Genomic DNA, 16,509 nt, shown 5'->3' on the forward strand with positions numbered 1-16,509 from the left:
TTTTTTATACCCTTGGAAATCAAAATAATTTCATTTGTAAAATTTAATTATGTCCCATTTTTCCACATTTCTGTTCAGCACTCTTGACTAAAAAAAATCTTGATTAATTTTAGTACAACACAGTTTCCACAAGCTTTCAAACATATTTTCACTGTATATAACAGCTCCTTTAAATATTAGATGTATATTTAATTTGGCTAAACCTATTACCATCTACAAGGTTTTAGCATACTTTGTACAATTCATTCCAAAGGCCTAATTCAAAAAATAAGGAGACTCATTTGCATGGTACAAAGTCTGACAAGAAAACTATGATGATCGTTGGTTTTTCTTTGACATATTAACAGTTAATGAAATATAGCTGGGTCATATTTTTCCAGCATAGCATCTGGGATTGAATTTCTTATAACTGCCAAAATTAAAGCCATTTTTCTGGAATTTGCTGTGGCAGATCTTTGGTTCATAACAGACAACTTCACCAAATGGGAGCAACTGAAGAATGACAACCTATCCCGCTATAACTACTATCACTTATTCCATCATCTCATACATGATTAATGAATATTTTTTTTTTCAACTATTCAGTGCATACATTATTTTTATTTAAAACATAGATACACAGTCTTGCAAGGACATGTGAAAGTGGATTTGCAGCTATCTGGGAAGTCCTAAGACAGCATACCGATGGTTACCTTAAAAACAAGTCCACATGTCTCCACAGGTAGAATCTGAAAAAAGGCCACTGACCAATACATGGTACTCCAAACATCAGATAAAGAAGGAGTCCCATGGGCAAAAGTAGCTTGTGATCACTTTAATTACAGTGATAGGAAATTAACAGATCTTAATGAAATTTTCAGAGGCAACCAGCTTTCCTTAATGTTGAAGGGTTTGCCTTTGCAAACTTAGTAGTACTCTTTTGCCATAAGCTTTTCTGAGTATGTATTCCAGGATAATATATTATTCCTCAAATATTTTACATATAAAATTTGCAATTTGGAAAAAAAGTAGCTCTCTGATCATTGGTTCATAAATACTTTTTGCGCTATCTCAGCTAAAAAGAGTCTCCATTTGATTGATTAGTATTCTGTTCTTATGTTCTCATCAAGCTTCTATAATAAAGCGTAATCAAACTGGATGTTCCATGAATTTAAGATCTGTTATCCATGTGCATACTAGGTCAGTGTATCCCAACTGAGGTAGTGGAAGAAAAGGAAGAAGGGTAAAATGGAGAAAGTTATTGACTTAATATCAGTCAAGTTATTTGATTTGAATTTCCTCCCATCTTCAGTGTGCTCCAGGGACTCTGGATGAAATAATATATGGTCCCCACTTACTTTTAATCTTTCTTCCCAGAGTAGCTTCTAATGGCAGTAACAAGAGGAATGAATCATAACCAGAAAGCTGCAAGTTTAAGAAACATCCCTTAGGTGAAAGCTTGCTTGTTCAGCTTCAGCAGAATTCAGATGAACTCTATGTATATTTGCAAATCAGGCTAGTTTCCTATCTTAAAACTAAATCTGAAATCCACAGAAAACAGGGAGGAAGGGGGGAGAGAGAATAAGCAGAATATACACAAGGGCTTCTTTGGAAGGATACAGGTGTTCATTCTGGCCTTCTCAGTAGTGCATCTGAGGGAAGAATGAGGAACTACTATTTCAATAGACCAATATTGAGCAGCCTTTTATGTCCAAAAGTTTGATCATTCTTCACTAAATAGAGTTCATTTATTTAGTTCAAAAAGGTTTATTCACCAGATAATACCATGGCTAGTATATACCTAACTAAGCTAACTTATCTAAAACAACTTCACTGCTATTCCAGGTCAGGTGAATCAGCCATAACTGACTTTTTCCATTCATACACTGAGAAGTTCCAGGGACTCACCTCAGAAATTCAGCCTTAATCCTTATTTTTGTGTAGAAAGACTAGCTAGCCTGGATATTTCCCTTGAAACAAGTGGAATATTAAAAGGGTATGTAGTGGGTGCATTAAGCTGTAGAATTAAACTGTTTGTGGAAGGTTCAAACATAGGTGTCTAGTCTCATTAGAGCCATCCTACAATATTCAAAACACATATGTGCACCTGGTGGATTTGACAGGAATTAGGGGGCATCTGTGCTCTTAAAATGCAGCAGCTGCAAAGCAGGTGACATAATCTAGGTGGGGATGTGTGAGCAATTGAATCATGAGCAGGAGGTTGTATATGAGTCATGATATTAGTATGGAATAACAAAAGATGTCTTTGGAATCTGCAAAGAAAATGATAATTCATTACTGTAACAAGCATCAAGTGTATCAAATTTTCAATTCTGATTGTGTAAAAATAGAAGGGTTTTTCTTTATTTTATTTTAAAAAAATGTGTCCTTTGAGAGTTCTTAATCCATTTGTTAAGGTATTGACGTAAATAACGGCAAGTGGGCATTCTGCCTTTTCTGATTTTGAATAAAACTGTTCCCGCTAACTTACTCCAAATAAGATACAATAAAGATCTGATGCTGGGTCTCTGGTGCCTTAGTTGTCCTTTTCTTTGCCTTCCCCTGAAAATACCATGGATCCAGCTATAACTTCATAAAATATCTTGGCTTTGGTAAAAGAGCAAATTTCTACCAATAAATGACTTGACTTGTGCTTAGTTTTTAATATGCCAATATTTTCTAGGTTTGGTCAACGAAGTGTTTAAGAAGTTAATAGAAATTTACTTTAAATTTCTTAAAGCTTTAAGAGTTAAAGAAGCTATTTCTTCCAACTCTATGTCACTGTGGCTATATTTAACAATGAAAATTAAACTAAACTTAAAATATAACAGCTATAATGTACTCAGAAGATTTCTGTTAGTGTCCCTGGACCTTCCATAACTCTTTCAACTCTACCATTGTTCTCTGTCTTGTTTTGTTTTAAATTGAATATAAATAGCGACCTACTTTCAACCTGAGTTTGGAGTTGCTTGCCTTGAGCTAATTTGTGTCACAAATTTAGCATTATTTAAATACAGTTTTTGATATTATTTATTGTCATAAATTTAGTTATTTAAATGAGATTCAAGAAACATTTTTACTGAAAGGTTAAATAATAAATATTTAAATTGAGTGTTATTTAAACATAGGTTTGTTTTCTTAATGTGAATGGAAGGAGACATTAACCGTTTAAAAGAGGCTTTTGGGAGAAAGACTAACAGGTTGCAGATCTTCACACTGTCATCACCCAAAAAGAATCTAGATCCATCTATTTCTTTCCTTTAAGCACAACTTAGAAGCTTTAGTTTGTTCATATCTGTCACAATATAATTACATTAAGCACATGGATGAACAAATTAGAGTAATTTAATTTTGCAGTTTAAATTCCAGTTTGCCAGATTAGTTCAAATCAAAAGGAAATTTCTGAGGACAACATATTTCTGACAGCCATATCATAGAAGAGGAGCAGATGAGAAAATGTAATACAAGTCCAAAAATTCTGCTTTCTTCCTGAAGCTAAAAAGAAAATTGAGGTGTGCGAGGAAGAGCTAGGGCCTTTCTCTAACAGCACGGGTCTCTCTTGAAAAACCATTGCCTCAAGATGTAATAGTCCCTGCAAAAAGAAACAAAGGTTGTTTATGGATTAAGAACTCCAAGGCATGGAGGGGAAAACAGTTACTGTGAGTAGTATTTTTGCTGCTCTTTTTGCTTGAACTGCATAAAATCGGTGAGTTATCATTAAAGCAGTGTTTTCCACTTCCACTGTGATAAAAATGTGGAGACATGCCTTGATAGGGTGCTAAGATGTTCCCCACAGAGTTCTTCTGTCAAGGTTGTCACTGCTTCCAATCATTCTGCACTAGAAAGACTTCTTAAACAGACTAGGGACAACACTTCAGTGAAATGCTGATGGCTCATGAATCATTTCAGAACATATTATCAAAATAGTGTTTGAATAGACATAAATAAGGAATAGTTAGGGCTGAATTTCAGTCTGAGGTCTCCCCAGTGTCAGTTGCAGCAGCAAAAGATGAGATTATACTGAATCGTAATCACAGTGTAGGAGTTCAGGATTTCCCAGCCATCAGATAATTCTGCCAAAGTGCAGAACAATGAGGTTTCGTAAGTAATCCAAGCTCACTCCACCAACTGCCAGCCTCAAACTTTCTGCATATGATCCCATCATTAAAAGCTCAGCCTAAAACTATTGATTGTAATGCCCCGCCTACATCCTGGCAGGCACCCTATGATATAATCCCACTTCTATTGCCCATGGAAAAGACGACTCCATCATATGCCTGTTTGTGTGTGAGTACTTTGATAAAACTGATAAATACTGGGCATTTACTCTTGTGCAGGGTTGAAGATGCCAAATGCTGCTGACAGGCTTGAGGGTAAGATATCCGAGTCCAACTGGAAGCAAATGACTAGTTCAGACTCTTCAGATATAAGACTATGCCCACATGGCAATTGCTTTGAGTTGAATAAAAGCAGACATGAACATTGTTATAAGAATAAACAAGTAATGCTCTCTAACATATAAACATGTTTCTTTGGAAATTAAAAAAAGATATTTTTAAAGAGACAGTCGAGACCTGAAGTGCAATTTAGAAAAGCAATCGAAAGCAAAGAGACGGAAGGAAAAATAAGGAGTGAAAAATGAAAAAAAAAAACCAACTGACAAGAAACAAAACCAAAAAGGGGACCAAAATACATGAAAAGGATGTGGTTATTGCAAGGTCAGCAGCTCTCAAAATAAAGCTACATACAGCAATAGGGAGAAAATTCACGAGTGGGTAGTCTTTCAGGCAAGTAAATTTGTGTAATACACAGTACGTATAAAAAACATTGATAGATTTGGAAAGCAGACCAGCTAGGACACCATTTTATCATCCTGTTAGAAATACTGCCTCTGGCTAATACAGTATGTTGAAACACACTCTGGATTATAAATCAAGAAAGGGATAAAAATTACGTGAGAATTTCAAGAAATTCTGAATATGGTTCTAGTTAGATTCAAATGGGGAGTAGAGCTGTTAAGACTTCATCTTATAGTATTTTAAAAAACTCTTGCCTTTCTCTAGTAGCTATTTTCTATATGGTCATCTATCTTGTGGGTATTGTTTCCTGACCTTGTAGATTGTTCAAACATTTTAAACATAAGGAGCAAAATATATAAACATATAAAATAGTAGTGGCGCTAGCATATAAAATAGAAAAAAAGTTGCTTCATAATTAATAAAACACTATCCATGGTCATGACAGATAAAGTAGCTCCTGCAGATGCACAAATGAACTCATACCTGTTTTAGGGAAAGCACATGATCAGAAAAACAGAACAGATGTAAAGAAAATAAGATGGCTGTGTAAAGAGATATCTCTGTACCGCTGTGTTTTTAACCAAGTAAGATATTCGTAACAAAGGAGAGCACTTTGATCTGTTCAGATTATTGTTCCTCTTGCCAGAGACAGTTTCTATCATAGGCAACATCTTTAGAGAGTTCTGATGTGATTTTTACCTCCATATAGAGTTTTCTTTTTCCCATCTGTAAAAAACACATTAAAAATAAAATAAAACACATCAGTTCTGCAGCTGCACACTAAATAACAGGCTAAATGGCTTTAATTTAGGTGACAAATTGGTATAATAATGTAATGTCACCCTCAGAGACTGCCTCAATGAACAACTGACCCCTTGAAAAAGGAGAAGTTATAATCACTTTTTTCTTTGGAAAGCTCTCAAAACTTGCCTTGAACTTCATTCCTTTTTCTTCTTTGCTGTTAGCATCTCAGCAGAGTGACAATGAGCCTAATATCACATCTCTCACTACTGTTTGCATCAGTTAAAAGATGCTTTATGTGTGAATCTGGGGATGTTTCTGAACATCAAATGTTTTGTAATATGGTGATGGCAATCAGAAGCAAATGGTTTCTGGTGCCCCACATTCCAACAACTGTCACCTGAATGTGCATTTTTACTTCTGATACTCATTTTAATAGCAATTCTTTTTAATCAGTAAATGAGACATACATAAATTAAAAAACAATGTAATGGCTGATCAGATGCACCTGGCTTAACCCAGAACACCTTCTCAAGAGGACTGGGCCAACCACTTCTTTTGTGGCATCTTTAACAGGCTGTTCTTGCTCTTGGCTGCTGTGGCCAAGGCATAATGAGGATAAAAAATATCCTATAAAAATGGAAGCAAGATCCCAACTGAATTACAAGCTACTATGTCAAATGCTAATATTAGGGGCCACTACTTTTCTTTTAGAGGAGTGAAATTTAGGCATTAGCTGTGAATAAAGGCATGCATATTACTTACTAAATTGAATGTGATTTAATTACATTCTATCCCATTTTCAGTTCTCTGTCATTAGTTTTAGGTAAAAGGCTTTGAATTTCTGCTCTTACACAGCAGCTCTCTGCCACCCAAATGATCATGATTTCAAGTAAGTATGGATAAACACAAAAAGGAGAAAAGCTAAAAATAATTTGCCTAACACCTCGGTACCCTCTGTCATACCTATGAAGAAATTCTCTTTGGAGATGAACACTGATAATATCAGTATTCATTTTGAAAGAAATTCTGACATATCATTGATGTATCTCAATGCTTTGTCATGCCATTCCTTTCTAGATAGTGTTTTTATGATCTTGTTATGAAAAGGATGAGCCCATGAGGGAGAGTTTCCACCACCAGAGTTGACAGAGCAGCCAAGAAATCTTCAGTCCCAGCGTGGGTACGTCTGTCAGTCCCACTAATCCACAGGGGTTCTGAGATGCCTTATGGTCCCCAACTTGTTCAGAAATTGTTCTGAGGCAGGGAATTTATGGGGAACTGCCACATTTAGTATCTGCACATCTTGCAAAGAACTATATGCCATACTATTAAGAGTAACTTTGGGCATCACGCTGTCTCTTTTTTTTTTTTTTTTCATGGGAGGATGTGATCTGGACCATGAAATTTAGCAGAGTTTGCAAGAGTAAATCCCAGCATACCCTCTTCTGTTATAAAATCTACTCACATAAACCAGTAGAGGCTGGTCCTCCATATTTTTTTTCCCTGCTAGCTGTATTAATCAAAAGTTCATCCCAGGTTGGTAAAGGAGAAACGATGTTATCACAAAGTCTTAGCTAGTTTTGCAAAAGGCAAATTTATAAGAGATAAGTGTATGTTACTTGCAGACTTATTGAAGCCTTACCTGAGCACAATGTGTGTTACAGGTTTTTGTTTTGTTTCTTTTTTTATATTATTTTCACTTATGACTTTGAACTAAGAAAGAAAAATCTTCAAAGTAAATGGTAAGAAAAAAACACTTAAAGCGATATTTTTATTGACAGAATTTTTTTTCTTAAATCTTTGTTAGGTATCTTCCTTGTGAATAGTGTGTACATGTCTGCTTTCATAATATAATGTCTTTACTTTGGCTAAATCATTAGTCTTCGAGAAAAAAATAAGGATTAGTTTACCTTTAATGTTGGCACTGGGAAAAAATTTAAGCAATGGATAGAGATTACTACTTTTAATATGTTTTCCCTTTGGTGTCAATTATTTCAAATCCAGCTTTCAGTTATTTCTGCAAAAGCAAGGTAGTCATTTAGACCATGAATACCCTTAAAGAGATCAAAGACTACCAGAAGATTGATACATGCTGCAAAAATATATTCTTTTGCTTTCACTTATTCTTCACAGTCTCTTAAAGCAAGTAAGCACAGCCCACTACCAGCATAAAAAGTTAACACTTTTGCCTTTTTAACTCTTTGGGCTTTAGATTAGAGCAAAACCACTGCAACATAAGATAAACTGCCTGCAGGTAAGAAGCCTGAGAACATAGGTTTCAATCCTATTTTTAGACACGAAATGTAAGCCTAATAATATACTGAAATGATATTTGGCTCACCAGTGGGGTTAAAAGAGGTTGTTTAAGCTCTGGGCTCTTCTGAGATCTGAGATTTGGTTCTGAGTCTTTAGAAAACCCAAGTCCGTGGAGATTCATTTCCTTCTGACAAAAATGCCTCCTGTCTTAGTGCAGAGAAAGCACAACAATGGTCAGAACTCCAGCAACTTATCATTGGCATCAACATTAGCACCAGTAGTTTTCAGGCTGATACGTTTTAATGGTGATGCTCAGCATCACCTCTTTCTGAAGTCTCTTAATTGTGTGTTTGAATGCTTTAAAAAATAATAGTCACTTTTAAAGACCTGGTTGCATTTTGAAACATCAGATGCTTCCTGGCTGCCTGCAGCTGATGCTGCATGTAAGTAAAAGTTAACTCTGTATCAAGGCCTTTACAACGCAGTGCATAGATAAAACAGTTTAGGTACATAATATGCCAAATGATGATGCATCTATAGGTTACAGAAATGTTTCCAAGAGAGAAGCAGAAGAGAAAGCTAGCATGGAAGAAATTTGCTCATACAGGATTAAACAGCTGAGAAGATGTCGCTTGATAGAGGAGGAAAGAGAACAAATCGAGATTTACTGCACAAGGAAAAGAAGTCACTAAGTGCTGCAAAAGTAAGAATGTGCAGATCTTAGGAGACCTTTGAATACTTGTACATCCTGTTTTCTAAGGAAATTTTAAATAGGGGTGATGAACCACAAAAATTACTGGAAAAAAATGTTTCATTTAATAGCTAAAAATATATTTTATGGATCAGCAGTAGGTTTAAGGTTTTCTTTTTGTTTGAATCTATCACTGCAGTTGTCAAATGTAACAGTTGATACTTAACCTTACCCTGAAACTGCATATTACTTGCAAAGGGGATAATGCAATATATTCCATTTCTTTCTTTCACAAACATCCTTGATACATGTCATTTTTACTGCAGTTACTGCAAGATTCAAGAATCTCGCAAGTGAAAATATCCTTCCCTTCTGACATACTGGACCAGCTGCTGTGTATTGCTGCACCAAGTCTTGCAAAATCCTCTTAACACAGCATTTCTAGCAGCCAGCTCATCTACAGAATTGCTGTTTCACAATAAATCCCAGTATTTTAAAACATTATTATCTGATTTAGGAGAGGAAATTTAACTATGAAATTTCCCAGTATCTCCAGTTATTTAAGGGAAGAGGATAAAAAGCTTTGTCATACTCCTTAGTAATGTGGAAGCACAGGCAGGCTCTGAGGTGACCTTTCTAAAGGACCATCCTTAGATAAGGGTTCTGTTGCAGAATCAACATATGTTTTTGAAATGCACTCATTTAAGAGTTTTGAGGTGAGAAGTAGATGTGTCAGCAAGTTTGTTCTCAAACTGAGGCATGATTTTCTTTCTGGATGCAGAAAAGCAAGTGTGTATATGCATGCACATGGTTGGCTGGGAAACTTAGTTAAGCTAACAGAGGATCAGTTTCAACCCTTTATTTAATCACCCTAGGTGAGCACAGCTTCAGGCAGAACCTTAATCATCTACTTCGCTAACCAGTGCTCAGCCCCTCTGGGTCACTCTGCCAGATGATACATCTTTATCTACTACTTTGGCTGTGACATAAGCTGAATTTGTCTTTTGACCAGCTTTGTCTACTCTTACTAGGACTTCTTTGAGAAACTCATTTACATAGTTTAGTTGTTTATGAAGAAAAGTATAGGAGGAATAAACAGGTGGCTTTTTGCTGCACATAGCTTGCAAATATAAAGTAATTTTATAAGAACACATAAGAAACTTCTACCCTCTCAGCATGCCTCTGTTCAAGAACAACTGCTTCCTACAGGATCTGCCATCTGGTGAGTGAGAAGATGAAGACAGTGTAAGAAAGTGCTTATTCAAACTATACTAGAAGATGCTAGAGATTGGATTTGTTTTTTCCCAGCTTCATGTATCTGGAAAAAAAAAAACAAAACATCTAAACAAAGGCGTTATCTGGACTCCCTCTATAATCAAGAGATAAAGAAAATTCCAGAGAGTGATTCACCCTGTCTCACAAACACCTTGAGTTGGAAATGTTTGAGTTCTGGTGAGATGTGTGCAGTCTTATACTAACATGCATTTTCTACATGCAACAAAACTCTTTAGGGAAGACTATGACTCCTAAGGCACAATTGCCTCTTCACTTTTCTGAAATTAATGAAGATCAGCACCACTGCTGGAAAGAACACCAGATAATACTATTAGTTTATCTTTATATACTGCCCAAACCACAAGATGTGATTCTTCAGTGTGTGGAGATTCTCCAGTGGGAATCCAGTGATTCTCGCACAGTTCTGCTAGTGGATATGCATTTGTAAATGCATTTGACTTTTCTTTTTAAATTGCTTCCTGGGTTAACCATGTACATAATTAACCATAAAAATAGACCCTGGGGAAAAGAAATCAGTAATAAAGCCAGCTGAACATAAACATACTTACATAATATAAAGGCACCCACTACTGACTCCAAGACATCTAGGAATGTTATGAAAGCTAAGGAGAACTCTTTACTGTTTCTACCCTAAGCCACAATACATGAAGGAGAGAGAAAATTCAGCTATTCAGATGGCTCGGGGATGTGACTTTCTGAAGGATCACATCACTGTGGTTCTTGCCACTCCATGTGTCATTGGGCACAATTCATTTCATAATCATGCTGAACATAATCTTTATGATGTCACAAGCATTAAGGCCCTCTCCCTCCCACCAGGGAACCGAGTCAAGTGCTTCTACAATGCTTTCACCATGCTTTCGAAAACCTCATTAAATTAGAGAAGAGGACATTCAATACCCATGAGGAGATATTGTGCCTTGCAGCAGTGACTCATTAAGTAATCTTTATGTATAAATGTCATTAGTCTCCATCTCTTCCAGATGTTCCCCTTAGCGAACAGAACAAGTATAGTTATCAATTTCCTAACATCAATCAGAAACATTAATTCACCCTCATTCCCCACTATGCACATATAATTATAATACATATATAGTTCTATGATGGTTGAATTCAAAGGCTTAGAGTTGATGTAGGAGCTCTAAATAGGTGTTTTCAATAATTGCACAGCTTATGGCAGGAATAAAGAATATATGGCAAATTGGCCTACTACTATCTCCGCCTTCAGCATTTCCTGTGACAGGCTAAACTAGCTTCAAATAAGCACTTTGGTGTCTAGTAAACTCCATTTAAACTGTTATTTAAAAATAAAACCCAATCAAATGTGGAAAACTTGAGGTATATTTACCATTTGGCCACTTAGTTTTACAGATATCAGTAAGAAAGATGAGTTATTTCCTTTCATCATGAGCTTTTAGGCCCCAGATTAAATGGGTTGCAGACCGAGTCCTTCCACAGGTACACAATCCTGACAAAATGCTTTCTGTTGCTATGTTTTTAGCACACGTGTCGTCTTGTCAGTCTCAGTCCCTGTTGCTGTGTTATCATAGCTACCCTGTGTCAAATGGTTCATCACTTTTGCCATTGTCAAGGTCGATGGTGTATCTGCCATAGAAGTACATGTATTGGGTATGGCTCAAATGGAGTTAACTTTCTTCACAGCAGCCTATATGGTGCTGAGGTTTAGATCTGTGGCTAAAGAGTGTCAATAATACACCAATGTTCTGGCTATCGCAGAACAGTGCTTGCACAGCAATTAAGGATTCTTTTCACTCTGTGGATTAGCAAGTAGGCAAGGATTGAGCATGAAGCTGGGAGGGGACACAACTAGGACAGCTGACCTGAATTGGCCAAAGGGTTATTCCCCACCAAATAGCATCATGCTTGGTGGTAAAAATGGGAAATGAAAAGAGGGGGTAGGTAGTGGGAGGGGTGAAGGAGATTGCTTGAAGGCTGGATGGGTATCAGTCTGTGGGAGGTAGTGAGTAATAGCCTATCACGTGCTTTTTCTGACTTTTTTTTTCTTTTTTTCCTTCACTTATTAAACTGTTTTTAACTTTACCCATGTGTTTTCTTGCTTTTGTTCTTCCCATTCTCTCCTCCATTTCATGCGAGGAGAAGTGAGTGAGCAGCTGTGTGGGTGGTTAGCTGCTGGCCAGTGTCAGTACACTACAACGAGTCATTCAAATTTAGCATGGTTTAGCTGTTCAGAGATTTAGTTAACTGAGCTTTCCATGATCTAAAGCAAAAACCTTTGTGTTTTGTGTGGCTTGTGATATAAACCAAATTGCCAAAGTCTGCAAGGTACACACTATTTGATCTGACACAATTCTTGTGCCTTCCTGGATATGCCAAAATTCTTCCAAGCTAAAAGCTGATGTCCAACAAGAATTAAAATAAACTTGACTTCCAGTGTCTGAGATTTATGTATAGGGAATTCAAGGGAGAATTGTCCCCAAAGTAAATTTTCTACAGACACTTGCTCTTTTAAGAACCTGCAAAGCAGGTGCTAAGTGCCTTCCTCATCCAAATCAGTGGGAAACATCTGAAATCTTGCTTCTGTAGCAGTTCAGTCATTCAGATCCTGCTTCTGTTCTTATCTGGAAGGTTTTTGCTGTCACCTTGTGAAAAGACTTTCAATAGAGGGTCAGAGTCTGAGAGCTTTCCAGAGGCTGCAGTAGCAACAGGATTAGGCCATGATTAACTTCTGTAGGATATGGGTCAAACCTTGGATAAAGACTAAGAAATGGATCTGTGTTTGTTCTATAAATCTAACATACTGCAACTCAGACTTCTTATTGCCATGGATAGACTACTGATTCATACGTTTTATTTCCAGTTAGCAAAAAGGCTTCTGAATCACATGTTAGTATGAACATTCAAATACATTAATACAGATAAGAAAACTACAGGTGCAAGCAGCTACATTGTCACATACCTATCAACTTCTGAGCACTCTGAGATAAGAGATTTCATTAGTTATATGTTTTTATATTTTGTCCTTGTACTGGATGTTCAAAGATATTATCTCCCTTTAAATCTGCAGTTGAAAAATGAACTGAAAATGATCAGTTGGAAAGAATACCACCAAAACCTGTTATTCCTTAGCCAAATGTACAGATTCAGGTAAATTACTTGACTCCTTGGATTTGTCACTGTGCCTGACAGCTTGCTCATATATCCAGTTATGATTATGCACTGATTTTAATGATGAATAAACTATATAAATGCTAAGATAAGCACAGAAAACTTATTGTTTCAACAGTCATCCTTATAATAGATTTTGTATACATATCATACTTGCTGGAGCTGAAATTCTAATGATTAGGACAGGTTAATAATGCAAAATATGAGTTTAAACTCATATTTTAAACTCTTTTTTTAGAGTCTTTTCTCTGAGTACTGAAGAAGATGAGATACTGAAAAGCATCACACAACAGAAGGCAGAGGAATTATTTGTATGAATCTTTGTTGTTAGAGATTATGTACCCTTCTCTATTTCCTAAAATGAACATGACCATTTCTTAACATCTACAGAGAATGCAGCTACCAAACCCATGCCTCAGTATGGCTACTAGGAGTAGCTTCTGACCACCACAACAGAACTCACTTGAAGCACTGGTTTTGTTGCAAGCAACATGGCAAAAAAAGATAAAACTACCAAATTGATCTTCACTACTGACCTTCAACTTGCGTAACTGATTTCAAATACTTATTTAATATTAGTAATAGACTTCTAGTCTGGAATAATTTTATCCTGTATAGATCTACATAACAGTTTGCCATTGATGACAGCTGTGTCCCCCACATTACTGGTCTGGAAGCTTAATTATTTTATACATTATTCATTCTTTCTGTGAATCAAGGCCATGAACCTCATCACTCATTTTCCAGAAGACAGGGGACTTCAAAAAAAGCTTGTTTATCAAGTAATATTAGCACTTTCTGTTTGTCAGTCCCTGGAAAGGAACGTTGTCCAGTCACTTGTACCCCACAAAGCAAATCCTAAAAAAAAGTTAAGAGATCACTTCGGTACCATATTCAGTCAGCCCTTGACATGTCTAATAAGTCTGTCAGCAAAGGTGTTATGGTGGTGCTGTTTTTTTTTCCTTTTAACAAGCTGAAATGAACTCGAGAGTTTATTTCACGTACTCACCAAACCACCATGAGGTGCCAATAAAACCTGACTTCTGAGCAGACAATATACCATGGCTCACAGAGGGCTGAAAGTTTCCTGTAGTACTGTTTCCAACCACAGGGACCACATTATGCTTTAGTTGGCTGTAAAAAGAATCTAAGCATCTCAGATTTACTCATGCTGCCACTGAAAATAATGGCAACACTGAGAAAGTGACCATCTTACACATCTTCAGTGTCTAACTGTTATTTTTCTTTTTCTAGACGTAGCAATGGTAAACTTTGCTTCCAAATCAGAAACCTATAAAGAAACTGCAGCCCTGAAAATTCTTCCTTGAGTCCCCAGGCTATACTATCTGATACCTAAAGCTGCTTGAAATTGTTTGCCAGAGACGAGAGTTGTGGTGGTGTTGATGATCCCTGCCTTTGAAAGCTTTTCAAGATAACAGTCTAGTTCAACTTTTTCTGTCTTCCTGTGAACTTTGGGTATAATCTCTTTAAAGCTCCAGCTAAGCTTACCAAGCTTCGCTGGGTTTTCCTTCCCGCAACATTTTTTTTTCTTACATTTGAAAAGCTTCAACAGCCTATCAAGGAGGCTATGAAGACCCCTTTTTTCTTCAAATTCTCTGCTGATGGAGAAGAGAGCCAGACAGCTCTACAAACCATTTCAAAAAAAGAAAAAAAAAAAAAAAGCCTTGAAAAATGTTTTTAATATTTCCCCACTGCAAGCTTGATCTGTGCCAGCTTGGCAGATTTTGCTCAGCTTTGCCAGGCATAGGTCCTAAAGGGCTGACCCATGGGGGCATTAGTATTCCACTTAAACAAGTAAATTCAAACCTAGATCAGTGTTTTGCATTGTCTCTGACATCTAAGTCCAATACTACAGTTTTAACTTACCTTCGTGTTTTAAACCGTAAGGTGAAAAAAAGATCTATGTCTTCTCTGTACTGGTATGATTTTAAAGAATATTTCTAGCCAGAAAAGAAGTCTGTGTGGCCAGTGGCCAATAACCTGCTGCCATTTGGGACACTGGTGTATTATGCCAGCCAGTCCTGCAGGCTGTGCTTCAGAGCCTAGCACAGACGCCCAAGAGAGACAAAGGTGTGAAGTCTAATTTGAATGTATTCTGACACCATCAATATTATTTCTTTTGTATGAACTAAGGATAAAGGTATCAATTAAATTTTTAAAGTGATAAGGTGAAAAGTGATAGGACCTGAGGGAATGGCAGGAAGATGTGCCAGGGGAGGTTTAGGCTGGATATTACTAAAAGGTTCTTCACCCAGTGGGTGGTGGAGCACCGGAACAGGCTCCCCAGGGGGCAGCCATGGTGCCAAGCCTGATGCTGTTCAAGAAGCACTTGGACAATGCCCTCAAGAGATATGGTGTGAATTTTGGGGTTGTCCTGTGCAGGGACAGGAGTTGGATTCAATGATCCTTGTGGGTCCCTTCCAGCTCAGGACATTCTATGATTCTATGATGATTCTAAGGTTCTTACTGACAACAGCATTTTGAGTCAACAAAACAGATGTTTGGGAGAAAGGTCTTACAGCTCATATTAATTACTATGCAAATAATTGGCCAGGCAAATTTGGAACTTTGCCTTTTAAGTGCTTTTGTCCAAGCCATAACGGCAATAAAAATCTGATTTGTTCCTAAAATGAAAGATAGGTGATGTCTAAATGACACAGATGAATTCAAGATATGGTTTTCTGTGTAATGGGAATAGAATAAACAAGTCAAGTGGAAAAAGTGGCCAGGTATAGAATATGCCTTTGGTTGCTATAGAACGAAACTGAATTTTTGTATGTGTTAGCAATATGGATACTGTGGTGGGTTTTGAAAAGTTTTTTTCACTTATATTTGTCAGTATCCTTGACCCATTCATGAAAAATGCATGAATGCATTTGGACTTTCTGAGCTACACTACAGGTTTTACTCCATACAGTAGAAATGCCAGAAGCATGTAATGGATTCCATATGGAAAGCAGATTTTCAGCCATGAAAACATGACTGAAATGTTTAAGGTGTTTCATAGCTGAAACACCTTAAACATTTACTTTAGAAAAACATTGCATCTGCTTTTAAAGAACTAACTGGGAGAAAATCTGAATCATCTTTTCATTTTCAACTCTTTAATTTCCTACAGTGCTGATGAAAGGGAAAACTATAAAGACAATGAGAAGAACCATGTCTTTGTAATCATAAAGAATTCTTGAGCATGATATACTCCACACACATATTGCTGGCAGTGCCCAATGATGCGATAAACCAGTCTTAATGCATTCAAATCTAACCCATTTCAAACTTTTTAATATAACTATTCCATGGTGGATAATATTCTTTTCATTGGGCCCAAATGATCTATGGAGGAATCGCACTTGTCTTATCCCTGACACTTTATTATTTGTGTATATGCTACTAATTGTTTACAAATCTTATAAATATTTCCTCAGAGAATGTTCAAACATTTATAGCTTGTTTAATTCATAAAGGAATTATGCTTTAAATATACATTTTTTTCTGCAAAGTCTAGCACTAACATGGCTCAAACTCACCATTTCATTCCCAGGAGGTGTAAATGCAAAAAATAAAGAAAAAAAAATT

This window comes from Phalacrocorax carbo, chromosome 3, assembly GCF_963921805.1.
Source record: "Phalacrocorax carbo chromosome 3, bPhaCar2.1, whole genome shotgun sequence".
In the NCBI taxonomy this organism is placed as follows: Eukaryota; Metazoa; Chordata; class Aves; order Suliformes; family Phalacrocoracidae; genus Phalacrocorax; species Phalacrocorax carbo.